Consider the following 16,098-nt stretch of genomic DNA (forward strand, 5'->3'; position numbering starts at 1 on the left):
ACCTCTAAACACACCCTTGACACAGCCTCGCTCATAAGAGGGAAAAGACCCAGCTCTATCCACTGGTGGGTAGGAACCTTTCCTTCCCATTAGGAAACCTGAACAAGCCTCTAGAACATTCTCACCCACTAGGAGGCAGACACCAGAACTGAAAGGAACGATAACCCTGCAGCCTAGGGAATGGAAACTGCAATCACAGAAAGTTAGACAAAATTAGATGGCAAAGGAATATATTTCAGACAAAGGAACAAGATAAAATCCCAAGAACACAACTAAGAGAAGTGCAGATAGGCGATCTACCCAAAAAGAATTCAGAGTAAAGATGATCCAAAGTCTTGGAAAAAGAATGGAGGCACAGACCAAGAAGATACAAGAAATAATTAACAAAGAGCTAGAAGATGTAAAGAACAAAGAGAGATGAGCAATAAAATAACTGAAATGAAAAATACACTAGAAGGAAACAATAACAGAATAAGCAAGGCAGAAGAACAGACAAGTGATCTGAAAGACAGAATGGTGAAAATCACTATCATGGAACAGAATAAAGAAAAAAGAACGAAAAGAAATGAGAACAGTTAAGAGACCTCTGGGACAACGTTAAATGTACCAACATTCACATTATAGGGGTCCCAGAAGGAGAAGAGAGAGAGAAAGGGCCAGAGAAAATATCTGAAGAGATAATAGCTGAAAACTTCCCTAAAATGGGAAAGGAAGCAGTCAACCAAGTCCAGGAAGCCCAGAGTCCCATGCAGGATAAATCCAAGGAGGAACACACCAAGACACATAGTAATCAAACTGACAAAAATTAAAGACAAAGAAAATATTGAAATCAACAAGGGAAATGCAACAAATAACATACAAGGGAATCCCTGTAAGGTTTTCAGCTGATTTTTTCAGCAGAAACTCTGCAGGCCAGAAGAGAGTGGCATGATATATTCAAAGTAATGAAAGGGAAAAACCTACAACCAAGAATACTCTACCCAGCAAGGCTCTTGTTCAGATTTGATGGAGAAATCAAAAGCTTTACAGACAAGCAAAAGCTAAGAGAATTCAGCACCACCAAACCAGCCTTACAACAAATTCTAGGAGGAACTTCTCTAGGTGGAAAAGAAAAGACTGCAACTAGAAACAAGAAAATTACAAATGAGAAAGCTCACTGGTAAAGGTAAACATACAGTAAATGTAGGAGAACATCCACACACAAATATGATATCAAAACCACCAATTGTGAGAAGAGGAGAGCACAAATGCAGGATATTGGAAATGCATTTGAAATTAAAAGACCAGCAACTTAAAACAATCTTGATTATATATAGACTGCTATATCAGAAACTCAAGGTAACCACAAACCAAAAATCTACAATGGATACAAACACAAAAAAGAAAAGGGAATCCAAACACAACACTAAAGTTAGTGATTAATCCACAAGAGAAGAGAATAAAAGAGGAAGAGGGAAAAAAAGACCTAAAAAACCAATTCCAAAACAGCTAACAAAATGGCAACAAGAATATACATGTGAAAAATTACCTTAAAGATAAGTGGATCAAATCATCCAACCAAAAGATATACACTGGCTGAATGGATCCAAAAATAAGACCTGAGTATATGCTATCTACAAGTGACCCACTTCAGCTCTAGGGACACATACAGACTAAAAGTGAGGGGATGGAAAAAGGTATTCCATGCAAATGGAAATCAAAAGAAAGCTGAAGTAGCAATGCTCATATCAGACAAAATAGACTTTAAAATAAAGATTGTTACAAGAGACAAAGAAGGACATTACATGATGATCAAGGGATCAATCCAAGAAGAAGATATAACAATTGTAAATATATATGCACCCAACATAGGATCACCTTAATATATAAGGCAAATACTAACAGTCATAAAAGGAGACATTGACTGTAACACAATAATAGTGGGGAAATTTTACACCCCACTTACATCAAGGGACAGATCATGCAGACAGAAAATCAATAAGGAAACACAGGCCTTAAATGACACATTAGACCAGATCGGCTTAATTGATATTTATAGAGCATTCTATACAAAAGCAGCAGAATACACATTCTTCTCAAGTGCACATGGAACATTATCCAGGAGAGATCACCTGCTGGGCCACAAAGTAAGCCTCAATAAATTTAAGAAAAGTGAAATCATATCAAGCATCTTTCCCAACCACAACACTTGGAGATTAGAAATCAACTACAAGAAAAAAACTGTAAAAAGCCAAGAAAACATGGAGGCTAAACAATATGCTACTAAACAACAAATTGATCACTGAGGAAATCAAAGAGGAAATAGAAAATACTTAGAGACAAATGAAAATGAAAACATAATGATCCAAAACCTGTGGGATGCAGCAAAAGCAGTTAAGAGGGAAGTGTATAGCAATGCAATGTTATCTCAGGAAACAAGAAAAATCTCAAATAAACAATCTAACTTTACACCTGAAGCAACTAGAGAAAGAATAACAAACAAAACCTAAAGTTAGTAGAAGGAAAGAAATCATTAAGATCAGAGCAGAAGTAAATGAAATAGAAATGAAGAAAACAATAGAAAAGATCAATGAAACCAAATGCTGATTCTTTGAAAAGATAAACAAAATTGATGAACCTTTAGCTAGACTCATCAAGAAAAAAAGGGAGAGAGCTCATATCAATAAAATTAGAAATGAAAAAGGAAAAGTTACAGTAGGCACCATAGAAATATAAAGGATCATAAACGAATACTACAACCAGCAATTGCCAATAAAATGGACAATGTAGAAGAAATGGACAAATTCTTAGAAAGCTACAACCTCCCAAGACTGAACCAGGGAGAAATAGAAAATATTAAGAGACCAATTACAAGCATAAAAATTGAAACTGTGATTTAAAAACTCCCAACAAAAGTTCAGGACCAGATGGCTTCACAGATGAATTCTATCAAACATTTAGAGAAGAGTTAACACCTATCCTTCTGAAACTGTTCCAAAAAATTGCAGAGGAAGCAACACTCCCAAACTCATTCTATGAGGCCACCATCATCCTGATACCAAAACCAGACAGAGATACCACAAAAAAAGAAAATTAAAGGCCAACATCACTGATGAACATAGAGGCAAAATCCTCAACAAAATACTAGCAAATCGAATCCAACTAAATATTAAAAGGATCATATACCAAGATCAAGTGGGATTTATCCCAGGGTTACAAGAATTCTTTAATATCCACAAATCAATCAGTGTTACACCACATTAACAAACTGAAGAATAAAAACCATATGATCATCTCAATAGATGCATAAAAAGCTTTTGACAAAATTCAGCACCAATTTATGATAAAAACTCCCCAGAAAGTGGGAAATTTCCCATAGCAAATTCAAGCTTTCCTTGAATTTGCTATGGGAAATTGTCTCCAAACTTCTCTCACATTTGGAAAAAGAAAGATCCCTGACCCATGGGTTTCCACACTCCCATCAGGAGCTTCTGTACAGGGGTACTCCAAGTGCCAAGAGATATCACATGCTTTTTATATGATCTAAAACAGCTGCCTTTTCAGTCAGATGTTCTCCAGGCTCTTAGTGTGAGATTAATATATCAGATCCCATTTTCCTAAGAGAAAAACTAAAGTATAACTAATAATTTGTTGAGTGCATACTATATGTCATGGGCACTTTTATATGCATTATCTCTAATTCAACAGAGGAATTCAAATGGAATATTTTTAAATATTCCAGTAACCCAGAGAAGGCAGGAAAGAAGAATTGTAAGAATAAAAAACTAAACAAAACAAATAGAAAGCAAATAGCAAAAGGATAGATTTAAAACAAATCAATAATTACATTAAATACAAATGAAATAACTTACCAATTAAGAGGTAAATACTGTCATACCAGATTTTTTTTTTAAATCTGCTTTAAATACAATCAATGGCACAGATAAGTTGAGCATAAAGAAATGAAAAAAGATATACCATGATCTTCATGGTAAACATGAAAGTTTTGTCATGTTAATATCAGTCAACATAAACTTCAAGTTACCAGAGATAAATAGGGACATTTCTTCCTGTTGACAAAAAGTCAATTCAATAGGAAGATAATTATTTTAAAAGTATACGCCTAATAACCAAGCTTCAAAATAAATTAAGCAAAACTGACAGAAATTTAAAAACCAGCTCCATTTATAATAGCATAAAAACATAAAACACTTTTTAAAAAATTTATCTATTTTATTTTATTTTATGGCTGTGTTGGGTCTTTGTTGCTGCACGCGAGCTTTCTCTAGTTGTGGCAAGCGGGAGCTACTCTTTGTTGCAGTGCATGGACTTATTGCAGTAGCTTCTCTTGTTGCAGATCACAGGCTCTAGGCACACGGGCTTCAGTATTTGCAGCTCGCAGGCTCAGTACCTGTGTCTTGTGGGCTCTAGACTGCAGGATCAGTGGTTGTGGTGCACGGGCTTAGTTGCTCCACAGCATGTGGGATCTTCCGGGACCAGGTCTCAAACCCATGTTCCCTGCATTGGCAGGTGGATTCTTAACCACTCTGCCACCAGGGAAGCCCAAAACACTTTTAAATTTAACAAAATACTTGCAAAATCTCTACACTGAAAACTGCAAAACAATGCTGAGAGGAATTAAAGAGACCTAAATATTAGGAGAGATATATTATGCTCATAAATTGGAAGACTCAATAATGTTAAGATGTTAGTTCTCCCCAACTTAATTTATTGATTCAGTACAAGCCTAATCAGAGTTACAACCACTTATTTTATGTGTAAAAGTTGATTCTCAAGTTTATATAGGAAGGTTAAAGGATCCAGAATAGCCAGAACAATCTTGAAGAAGTACTAGGTTCTAGAGGACTCTGATTTCAAGGCCTCCTATAAACCTGTGCTAATTAAGACAGAGTAGTATTGGCATAAAAATAGACAAATAGATTGACAGGAAAGTACAGAGTCCAGAAATAGACCTAGACATACATGGTCAGTTAATTTTTTTGCAAAGGTACCAAGGCAAGGAGGGGAAGAAAAGTCTTTTCAATAAATGGTGCCAGAACAATTGGATAAACATTTCAACAAACTTAAACTTCAGCCCCTACCTCTTAACACACTCGTATATTAATACGAGATGAATCAAATATTTAAATGTGTAAGCTGAAACTACAATGCTTCTGGAAGCAATATATGAGAAAACATTCATAAACAACTTAGTCTCCCAAACAGGGAAGCGAGAGCATAGGCAGAGTTAGAAGGGTATCCACATGGGTGAGAAACCTATGGCAGTAAAGGGAGATTGGTCACATGCAGGGAAATTGATCAAATAAGGAAATAAATGAAAGAAAATTGGAGTCTCAATTTTCACTGCTGGAGAAGGAATATACCAATATGGAAAGGGAGAAAATGTAAATGAACCATGTGGTGTGTTGGATTAGAATTGGAGGCACTGGTGTGAACTAACGGTCTTCAGTATAGAGAGATGAATATAGAAATAAGTATAGAAGTAACGTAGAGGATAATGTGTGTGTGGAAGAAATATATTTCATTCACTAGATCTTTTCGCTGCTGAGAGGGGCTCCCACTACCAAATCTGGGCCAATTTAAATGTCAAAATAAATAATGGTAGCAATGGGTCCTACCCCAGGGTGTAAAATAGAAATGCAGGAGTCCATAGGAACTTAATAAATTGATGAATAAACTAGAAGTTTAATGAGAAATGGGATGTTTCCATAGTCTCTAAAAACCTCTCAAGAAAACACTTTTAATTGCATAGGCAGAGTTAGAAGGGTATCCACATGGGCGAGAAACCTATGGCAATAAAGGGACATTGGTCACATGCAGGGAAATTGATCAAATAAGGAAATAAATGAAAGAAAATTGGAGTCTGAATTTTCACTGTGAAAACAGGTAACTTTAGAGTGGGAAAACTTTGGACACCACCTTTATCCCGTGATCAAAGTTAACATCATCAGTAACAGGAAAATTGAAATCCTGTGCCACCTAATAGGATGCAAAGAGAACACAGCTTTGTTTCTGTGATATTCTTGTCAAAGACATGAGTTTAATCATGAAGAAACATCAGACAAACCCAAACTGAGAGGCATTCTACAAAATAACCAGCTTGTAGTCATCAGAAGTGTCAAAGTCATGACAATCAAGGAAAGACTGAGGAATTGTTCAAGACTGAAGGAGACTAATTATACATAACTAAATGCAATGAGTAAGTCTGAACTAGAGTCTTCTATCTCAAACGGACAATCCTGGGGAAGCTGGTGAAACGTGAATGAGGTCTGAGCATACTGATGCTGATTTCCTGATTTTGATGGCTATATTGTAGTTAGGCAGGAGAATATCCTTACAGGAAGAAAATGTACATTAAACATACCTACATAGGTTGATGGGACATTGTGTGGGCAATTTATTCTAAGTGGTTCAGGAAAAGTCTTTTATATTATACTCATATGTTTTTTCTACGTTTGAAATTATTTCAAGGAAAATATTGTAAGGGGAAAAGGTCTAGTGGAGAGGTACTGCAGAATCACACCACCTTCCTATCTATGTTTGCCATATACATATGTGCCACCCTATAGCCTCCCCCAGCCACCTCTGACATGGTTGCAGGACCAGCCATAGGTGGAATCAATCCTCCGTTTTCTGGAACTGGAAAGACATGGAATGGTGCTGGTTCTTTAGGCCTTCAGAATACAATATGAGTATCTCTGAAATGCCTTTTTTTTGAAATGTAGACGGGGTCACCTCTGAATGAGATTTAACTCTTTTAGAAGGCAGAATGAGTCTCTCTCCACCCCCTTAAGCAGGTGCAGGGGTGAAGCTGAGGAGGATGAAGAGATCTAGTTCCTGGTAAAAGCAGAATAGTCCCTGCTGGGTATAGGTGAAGGCAGCTGTGTTGGTTATGCTTCATGTGCACTTTCCTCCTTTTCCCCACCTCCATTCTCTTTCCCTTTCTTCCTTACTTTGTACTCCAGGAGGGCACAGCCTGGTCCCTTGCCATCTAGCTTCTACTTGGGTTCTGCCAATGAGAAGTGGGCAGGATGGGAGAGTGGGAGGAGAAATTGGCCATGGTGTTTCCTTCTCTGCCCACTCCTTGCATTGGCACCATTCTTCTGGCCACAGCATCTCTCCATGATTCCACCAACTGCTGGAAATCCCGCCTCTGTGCCTCTAGCTCTTGCTGGGTTCTGGAAGGGCTCACCCCCTTCTCTCCCCTGGTCCTTTCAGGCCTTGGGGAGGTGATGGCTTTTCCAGCAATAAAGAACTAGTTTCCCACAATGAAAGACAAAGGCTAAGCAATATATGATGGACTTAATAAAGAAGCTAAATATTCTGCACAAGTGGCTTCCTTTCATTAAAGAAGTAGCTTCAAGTTAAGTGATTTTAAGAATTGATCCACTTTCCTTTATGTTAAGCTGTATGGGGAAACTGCATACAGGGGAAGGGACTGTGAAGGTGGAGTAGATGGTATGATGGCTCAGTATCTTCACTGCCTTTCCCTGAGGAGGAGGACAAGCCCCTGCCCTATGACATGTGATTGGTTCTGGACAATGAAATAGGAGCAGAAGGGACAGTGCCTCTAAGAAGCTTTGAGTCATCTTGCGAGTCTCTCATTTTTCTTTTCCCTTTGCCCTGAGACCAGAATTGTCCCAAGAGCTGGGTTTGTTACCAAGTCCAAGCTCATATTGCTCACCGCATGACAGGCCAATAAATCAAGAGACAAGTTGTTGGGGGAGAGGATAGTGACTTTATTCAGAAGGCCAGCAGACTGAGAAGTTGGTGGACTTATGTCCCCAAGAACCATCTTGCCCAAGTTAGAACTCAGGCTTCTTTTATACTAAAAGGGGAGGGAGTTAAAGTCAAACATTTTCTAGTTCTAGTCAGCCTCTGGAAGGGGTGTGTTAATTTCTTCCTCTCCACAGTCATTCACAGGTGGGCCTGGTCAGGATGTTTCCTATAAGCTAAACAAAGGTATTTTAGCTTAGGGCTTATTACCTGGGAGGAAGGGTTCCCAGAGATGGGCTGTTATGTATAATTTAAGCTTATAGGCAACATCCCTTCAGTGATTAACTTGTAATAGAAAACAAAGATTCTTCCTTATTACAATTCCCCACTGTCAATGTCCCTGCCACAATCTTCTGGGAAAAGGGAGGAAGACTGCTCTGGCTACTTTGAGAGGTGATGAATATTCCTTAGAATCCTTAGTTTTTTTTTTAACCTACAAATATTTGAACCTGATGAAACTCCTTAGCTCTTTGTCAAATTTGTAATTGAACTTGGGATTTTGTTTCCAGTTTCCAGTACGTATACGAAATTCCTGTACTATTTATTTGGACAGCTTAAACAAATTGGTTGACTCTTCTCCAGCTACAATGAAATTACCATCTACTTCAGTTGGATAGGCAAACCTGTTGGAGGCAAACTCATGAACAGAGGTTGGCGTAGTGCCCAAAGTTTTAACATAATTGGCAAGTGCTAGGTCTTTTAGAGTATTTATAGATTCTCTCACCTGGGCAGACACCTGGAATGTCCTACCGTACAATATTGCAAAGGGGCTTAATTTAAGCCTGTTTCTGGGAACCACTGATCTGTAGCCACTGGCAAGGCCTTATCCCCAGTTAAATTAGTATTCATTTTCTCAGTTTTTCCTATTGATTGTAGTCTCCAGGATAAATGTGGTTTCAATACCTTAATCCAAATCAGGGGATAATTTCCTTAAGAAGGGTTTTAACTCATTAGAAGATACTAATTTTAAAACTAATAACTTAAAACTGCCACATACAGAACAAATGGTCCACAAGACATTCTCCTCCCCTTCTGAAGGTTTTATGATGCATTGTTATCATTAACTAGTCTTACTACAACTTAAATGGCCAATTGAGACAATTGAGACAAACTATTCTGACACCATTCTTCTACCCCTAATTAAGACTGGGTGGCAGGTATTGAGGATAACATTCATATAGCCTTCTGAGCTTTCTGGAAAGACTTGGTGACCTTGCAAGTTCCCACTGCCTTCTTGTCTACTGCTTTGATGACACCCCCAGCAGCTGTCTGTCATGTCATCAACAGCAAAATGACCCAGAGGGGAATAGTCAGAGAAGCTCTCAAACACAGGTGGGCTTGCCAGGAACCGTATCAGCAATGGTAACATCACCAGGTTTCAAGAATTTGGGGCCATCTTCCAGCTTTTTCCCAGAACAATGATCAATCTTCTCCTTCATCCCAGCAGACTTGCAAGCAATGTGAGCTGTGTGACAGTCCAGCACAGGTGCATATCCAGCACTGATTTGGCCTGGATGGTTCAAGATAATCCCTTGAGCTGTGAAGCCAGCTGCTTCCATCAGCGGGTCATTTTTGCTGTCACCAGCCACATTTCCATGACGAACATCTTTGACAGACGTTCTTGACATTGAAGCCCACATTGTCCCCAGAAAGGGCTTTACTGAAAGCTTCATGGTGCATTTCAACAGACTTTACTTCTGTTGTAATGTTGACTGGAGCACAGGTGACCACCATGCCAGGTTGGAGGATTCCAGTCTCCACTTTGTTAGTGCTGTGACATAACAACAACTTAGATAATTACTAAAATTATGACTGATATCATCTACCAGGAATAAACTGTCTGGTATCCTAACAAGTCAATCTGTGGGAGAAGTGATCCTCTTGCTTCAAAGGATGCTGTTTTAGATTAGGTGTCCCAGCGTCCCTTTTTAATGGGATTCTTATTGGCCATGTGTGTTTGGCCTTCCCTGGGGTGTTGTGAGCATACGCTTTCGGTCTTACCTTTCCGTAGACCTCAAGGAGTGGGGTGGGAGGGAAGTTCTGTCTCCTTTCCTGCGGTTCTTATTTTATTTTTTGACAAATTTCTTGAGTCTTGTTCAAACTTTTGCTTTGGTTCCCCTTTTCAAAGCCCTGCCAAGATGCACTAACAAGTACTGCTCTAATTCAGGCATTCCTCCATCATTGGGGTCCCAATTTGGTTCATCTGCGGATACTACCAAGTGGGTTTCAGGTGTAGCGGATTACCCCTATAAAGGAGGGTTGTGATCGTTCCAATTAAAGTATAAACCCAGCTGACTGGTTATTTGCATTTAGCCCCCTACGTGAGATAACAGTAACTGAAATTGCCCTGCCCTGGGAGTGGCTCCTGGCCCAAATTGAGTGCCCCACTGGTTTTTAGATGGTGATACCAGACCAAGTCCCTGTGGCTCAGAAACTAACACAGGATTTTCTAATCGATCCCTAGAAGGAGGGGAAGTCCTGAGCCCCAGCGTCAGGAATTGGGGCTGGAATGGAAGGTGGAAAGGAATGGAAGGTGGAAAGGAATGGAAGGTGGAAAGGAATGGAAGGTGGAAGAAGGAGTGGATATATTGGCATGACAGCCAGAACAGGTGGGACACCTAGCTCAGCTGGAAGGAGTTAAGGTTTGAAGCAACATATCCTCTCATTCTCTTTTCTTTTCCTCCCTGATATAATAAGAGCACAAGTGCTTGCACATAAAGGATTTTATCATTCTTCCCCACTTATTCACAGAATAGCTATAGAGTCATTCAAAAGCCGCTGTAAAGCCATAAATAGCAATTGATCATCTCTAACCATTCTGCTTTGTCATTAGCCAATCAGGATTACAATGCAATTGAAAAGAAACTTAGTTACTGCTGTGACAACAATTTAAGATAATTACTAAAATTATGACTGATATCATCTACCAGCATACACCAGAATTTTAGGAGTTCCACATAATGTCCAGAATGTGTACATTAATAATGTTTACCCATATGATACAAACCAAAAAGCTTTATCACCACATTTGTCAGTGCTTCCTGTGTAATTTAACATACCAAATAAGCCCAGTTAGTTTAGTATTCCTCTCTCTGATATGGAGAGAAAACAAAGAGTTTGAGGTGTTCCAGGGACCCTTTGGAAAACCTCAAAGTTAGCTAGAGGTCAAATGAACCTCACTCAGAATTTGATTTTGGGGAAGTTTGTCAGAATATCAAAAAGTTTTAACCAGTGATAGTAAGATCTCAAATACAGATCACTTAAACTCACACAATTCCCAAAAGCAGTTCGGTATTTTAAGGAAACTTTGTCCTTTTAGAGAACCAGATTCAGGTTTTGTACCACTTCATCTTTAACATTCATTTTCTTAATTAAGTTCAATCTTATCTTAGCCAATCTTGACCATATCGCCTTTTTCCTTTTAACAAGATGCATTTTCATTCCTCATACCTTCTTTGCTGAAAACACACATCCTACGTCTTTGCATACTGAAATGTTTCCCTTATAACTCTTAACCTTAAAACTTTAATCCCTAGCGAAAACCAAGAAGCAATTAATTGTAAAATGTTTGTCATACCAGCATTTCCTGATTGACAAACTTATGCTTTACTCTTCCTCTCCTAAGAAGGCAAAGGTAGGTAAACTTAGACCTGCCCAGCAATTAATGTTCTAATATTTTAACCTATTTGAAACCCAGATAGTCAATGAATTCTCTTCATTTAACTTAGTTTAGTTTCAAGTTAAAAAAATAAAATAGTGTCCCCAGATTTTTGTAAGATTTTTTTGATGTGGAACATTTTTTAAAGACTTTAACTCTTTATTGAATTTGTTACAATATTGCTTCTGTTTTATGTTTTGGTTTTTTGGCCATGAGGCATGTGGGATCTTAACTCCCTGACCAGGGATTGAACTCACACCCCCTGCCTTGGGAATCAAAGTCTTAACCACTAAACCACCAGGGAAGTCCAATGGAGATGCTATCTTACATAGCCATTCCCAAAGCATAATTATTCCTACAGAGTTTACCTAAATTTACCTCATTTACCTCTGTCTTATTTACTTAAAAGCTTTGTCATATTGTTATTTTTCTTGCTGACAAACTTTGTAACAGGAGTAAGATCTTATTTGATGTCTAGTAAACTTAGGTAAATAAAAGTACTATACTTAATGCTGATGATTCTAAAGACATGTCTGTATTAATCAAACCAACAAGATTAAGCTAACTTTAATACCAGATATTAATTCAATACTAAATATTTCCTAGATCACACGAAACTGAAATTCATTCTGGCCAGTTTTTTTTTTTTTTTTTTTTTTTGCGTATTTATATAAGCACTTAATTTCCTTTAAACCAATTAAATAGTGCTTTTACAAGTTAGTTTTGGCAATACCACACATCTATAATACGTACAGACACAGAAACCTCATAGTCCTTATTCCGAAATTTCAGCCATGAATCAGGTACGACAATATAAAACCCCATCAGTTACAAAAGAAATTGTATTCAAATTGCATTTCTGGCAGATAGGACAAAGCAAGGTCACCTGTCCAGATGACTAAACCCTTTTCATTAATATTTATGGAAAATACACTTCTATTTCTATTTGTAGCTTTTGGTGATTTCAGGAACCAAGTGGAAACTTTCTCTTCCTCCTGAGAACGTCCCACTCTTGGACAAGAATAGACAACTTTTTTTTTTTTTTGACTCCTGTCCCTTTTCTCCATTTGACATCAGTAAAAGTTTAAAATATCACAGAACTGATTTGGCTACAAATGGAGAAACAGTACAAAACAAAATGAAATGAACAAACCAAAAGACACAGAAAATCCTAAATAAACCCTCAAGTTGGGTCTTGGGGTTTTATATATACCAATGACACAGAAGACCATAAACGACATTAATTAACAGCAACTGTAACAGTACATGGTGCACAGGGTCCCTAAATAATGCTGCTAAACCCTTTGTGGAAATCTTAACAGGTGCTGTGGCCACATATTGTTACAATAAAATATTATCTTGCTCTCACCCATGGGTTCATGGCTGTAATCAGATCACTTATCCAAAATGCGCCTTAGAGGACTTTAGGGATAGTTGCAATATTCCCCATTTTAAAAGACAAATTCAAGACAAAAACTTCACACACAAATGCTAGCATTCAAAGAAAACAAGGAATCAGTTCACAAAGCAGGTAAAAGTGCAAAAACTCTTTCCTCTCTCCAACAGAGTATCCCACTCAAATGCAAAAAAAAAAAAAAAAAAAAGCTTATTCCAGAGAAAAAGCCCCAAATGTAGAGGAAATAAAGTTTCCAGCTGTAAACACCAGAGCTACTTACCCTACTGTGTGGAGCTTGTCTGCTGCCAAATGTTGATTCCTTGCTCCAACTGCCAAGTGCTGGGGCAGCCAGTGCTGCTTCCGGGAATTTTGAAGGGAAGATCCCCAGGACAAGAGGTCCTAGCAGCTGCTAGGGCCTTACCTGAAAATTTCCCAACCAGGGTGGCCAGCCACAAGTAGCAAGGCTCCTGCTGGGCTGTGCCTACACTTGCTATGGAGTCCAAGCTTGTACTCCTCACCACATGACAGGCCAATAAATCAAGAGATGAGTTGTTGGGGCAAGGAATAGCAACTTTATTCAGAAAGCCAGCAGACCAAGAAGATAGTAGACTCATACCCCAAAGAACTGTTTTGCCTCAGTTAGAACTCAGGCTTCCTTTATACTAACAGGGGAGGGAGTAAAGTCAAACATTTCCTGGTTCCCGTCAGCCTCGGGAAGGGGATGTGTTAATTTCCTCCTCCCTGCAGTCAGCACAGGTGGGCCTGGTCAGGATGTTTCCTGTGAACTAAACAAAGGTATTTTAGCTTAATTCTCATTACCTGGGAAGCAGAGCTCCCAGAGATGGGTTGTTATGTATAATTTAAATTTATAGGCAATATCCCTTTAGTGATTAACATGTAATGGAATACAAAGGATCTTCCCTATTACAGGTTGATCTTCAGCTTGGGACCCAGAATGCAGAAGATGTGGAGCAAGGCTGAGCTGACCTGAGATGGCATGTTATATAAGCAAGAAATAACCCTTTGTTCTTGTGAGCCAATGATATTTTATGTAGTTACCACAGCATAACTTGGCTTAAACTGGTTAATACAAAAGACACTTCCCTTGTGTTATTTAGAAAAAAAAAAAAAATCTTTTTTTAAAGATCGGCTACGGTACACACCACCCTGCAATATATTCTGGCCCTTTTCCACAACTGGCAAAAGCAGGTATATCCATATACAGTTGACCCTTGAACAACATAGGGGTAGGGGTCTGATTTCTGTGCAGTCAAAAAATCTGCATATAATTTTTAACGCCCTAAAAACTACTAATAGCCTACTGTTGACTGGAAGCCTTACTAATAATACAGTTAATTAACACATATTTTGTATATGTATCATATACTGTATTCTTGCAATACAGTAAGCTAAAGAAAAGAAAATATTATTCAGAAAATCATATGGAAGAGAAAATACATTTACAGTACTGTACTGTATTTCTTAATACCATAAGTTTACACTGTCTGTTTACAAGATAAATCATCTGTCTGTCAGTACCTATATCAACATCATCTTATATGATACAAAACACTGTAGATGTTTACATACATGTCACTAACACCAGATATCAAAAATGAAAAGACAATGTGAAAAAGAAATTCATATTTATTTATAAGTGTAATGAATCATGCATTGATAATAAAGAAGCAGCAATATGATTGCTTTACTATAGCTAGTGTAATGTTTACAATTGCTTCATGGTAGCCTAGCCTATACACTAATGGGTGAATCATTATAAAATGTTTATGGCATCCAATATTACAGTCAAATGCATAATACACTATTGGAAATATTGTTACAGTTTTTTAAAAACCCACTTACCTGTGATGATAGGCTGATAGGCAGTTTCTCCAATTATGAGAGAGCATACTACATGGTAATGTAATTCTTTGAAAACAAAGTTAGAAAACAGTAAGAAAACTAACACTATTAATTTTATGTCACTGTAAATATCACTCACCTTATGCCTAAGTAAGGATGGGCTACCCACTTCGGTACAAGTCTTACACACCATGTTCCACGTGATGGACACTTAGACGCTGATGAAGACACAATAGCTTCTCACACAGCTCTTGCTGTGCAGTTTTTAGATTTTCACACGAACACACACACACATACACAGCAGATAAATCTCTTAACAGTAAGGCATAATGATTATTTGCTATACACTAAGGGAAGGTGAATCATCATAAAAGTCTACATCTTTGTCATCTTCACACTGTGTGGGCTGAAGAGGAGGGGGAAGAGGAGGGGGAAGAGGAAGAAGAGGTGGGGGAAGAGGAAGAAGAGGTGGAGGAGGTGGAAGTGGAGGCTGGAGAGACAGGCACATTTGGTGTAACTTTATAAAAATACATGGTAATTTCTGTCTGACTCTTTTGCTTTCTCATTTCTCTAAAAATGTTTCTATGTGGTATGCCAATCCTTTAAATTTCTCTGGTATGGAGTCTGTTAGCTCTTGAATTTCTCCAAGACCTTAATCTGGAAAACCTTCACTCCCCACCTTTTTTTTTTTTTTGCCATACCTACAATCTCTTTTATGATTTCCTTGATAGGATCTGTCGTAAATTCTGTGAAGTCACACACAACATCTGAACAAGGTCTTCTCCAGCAGGAATTTATTGTTTCAGGCTCAATGGCTTTCATGGCTTTTTCTACAACAACGATGTCATCTTCAATGGTGTAATCCTCCCAGATTTTCATGATGTTCTCTCTGTTGGGGTTCTCTTTCATAGCACTGACAATCATTTCCATAGAGCACATCGATGCCTCGTGTTGAAATCATGGGATACTGGGTGGCCAGGGGTATTGTCCAACATCAAAAGAACTTTAAAAGGTGGTCCCTTACCGGTCAAGGTACTTCCTGATTTCAGGGACAAAGCATCGAAGGAATCAATCCAGAAAAAGGGTTCTCATTGTCCAGATCTTCTTCTTGTACAATCAAAAGACTGGCAGCTGGTGTTTATCTTTTCCCTTCAAGGCTGGGGGTTTAGCAGCTTTATAGATAAGGGCAGTCCTTATTGTAAACCCCTCTACTTTTGCACAAACGAGTAGACCTAGCCTATCCCTTCCTACTTTAAATCCTGGTGCTCACTTCTCTTCCTTACTAATAAATGTCCTTTGTGGAATTTTTTTCCAGACTAGGGCACTTCCATCTGCATTAAAAACCTGTTCAGGCAGATTTCCTTTCTCCTCAGTGATTTTCTCAATGGCACCTGGGGACTCATAT

General features: G+C 38.3%; 1 pseudogene; it reads right to left on the minus strand.

Annotated features, from left to right (window-relative positions):
* Window positions 1–8,949: 8,949 nt before the first annotated feature.
* Window positions 8,950–15,632, minus strand: LOC130848805 (elongation factor 1-alpha 1-like; annotated as a pseudogene).
* Between the last annotated feature and the right edge of the window lie 466 nt (window positions 15,633–16,098).

This window comes from Hippopotamus amphibius, chromosome 3, assembly GCF_030028045.1.
Source record: "Hippopotamus amphibius kiboko isolate mHipAmp2 chromosome 3, mHipAmp2.hap2, whole genome shotgun sequence".
Taxonomy (NCBI): domain Eukaryota; kingdom Metazoa; phylum Chordata; class Mammalia; order Artiodactyla; family Hippopotamidae; genus Hippopotamus; species Hippopotamus amphibius.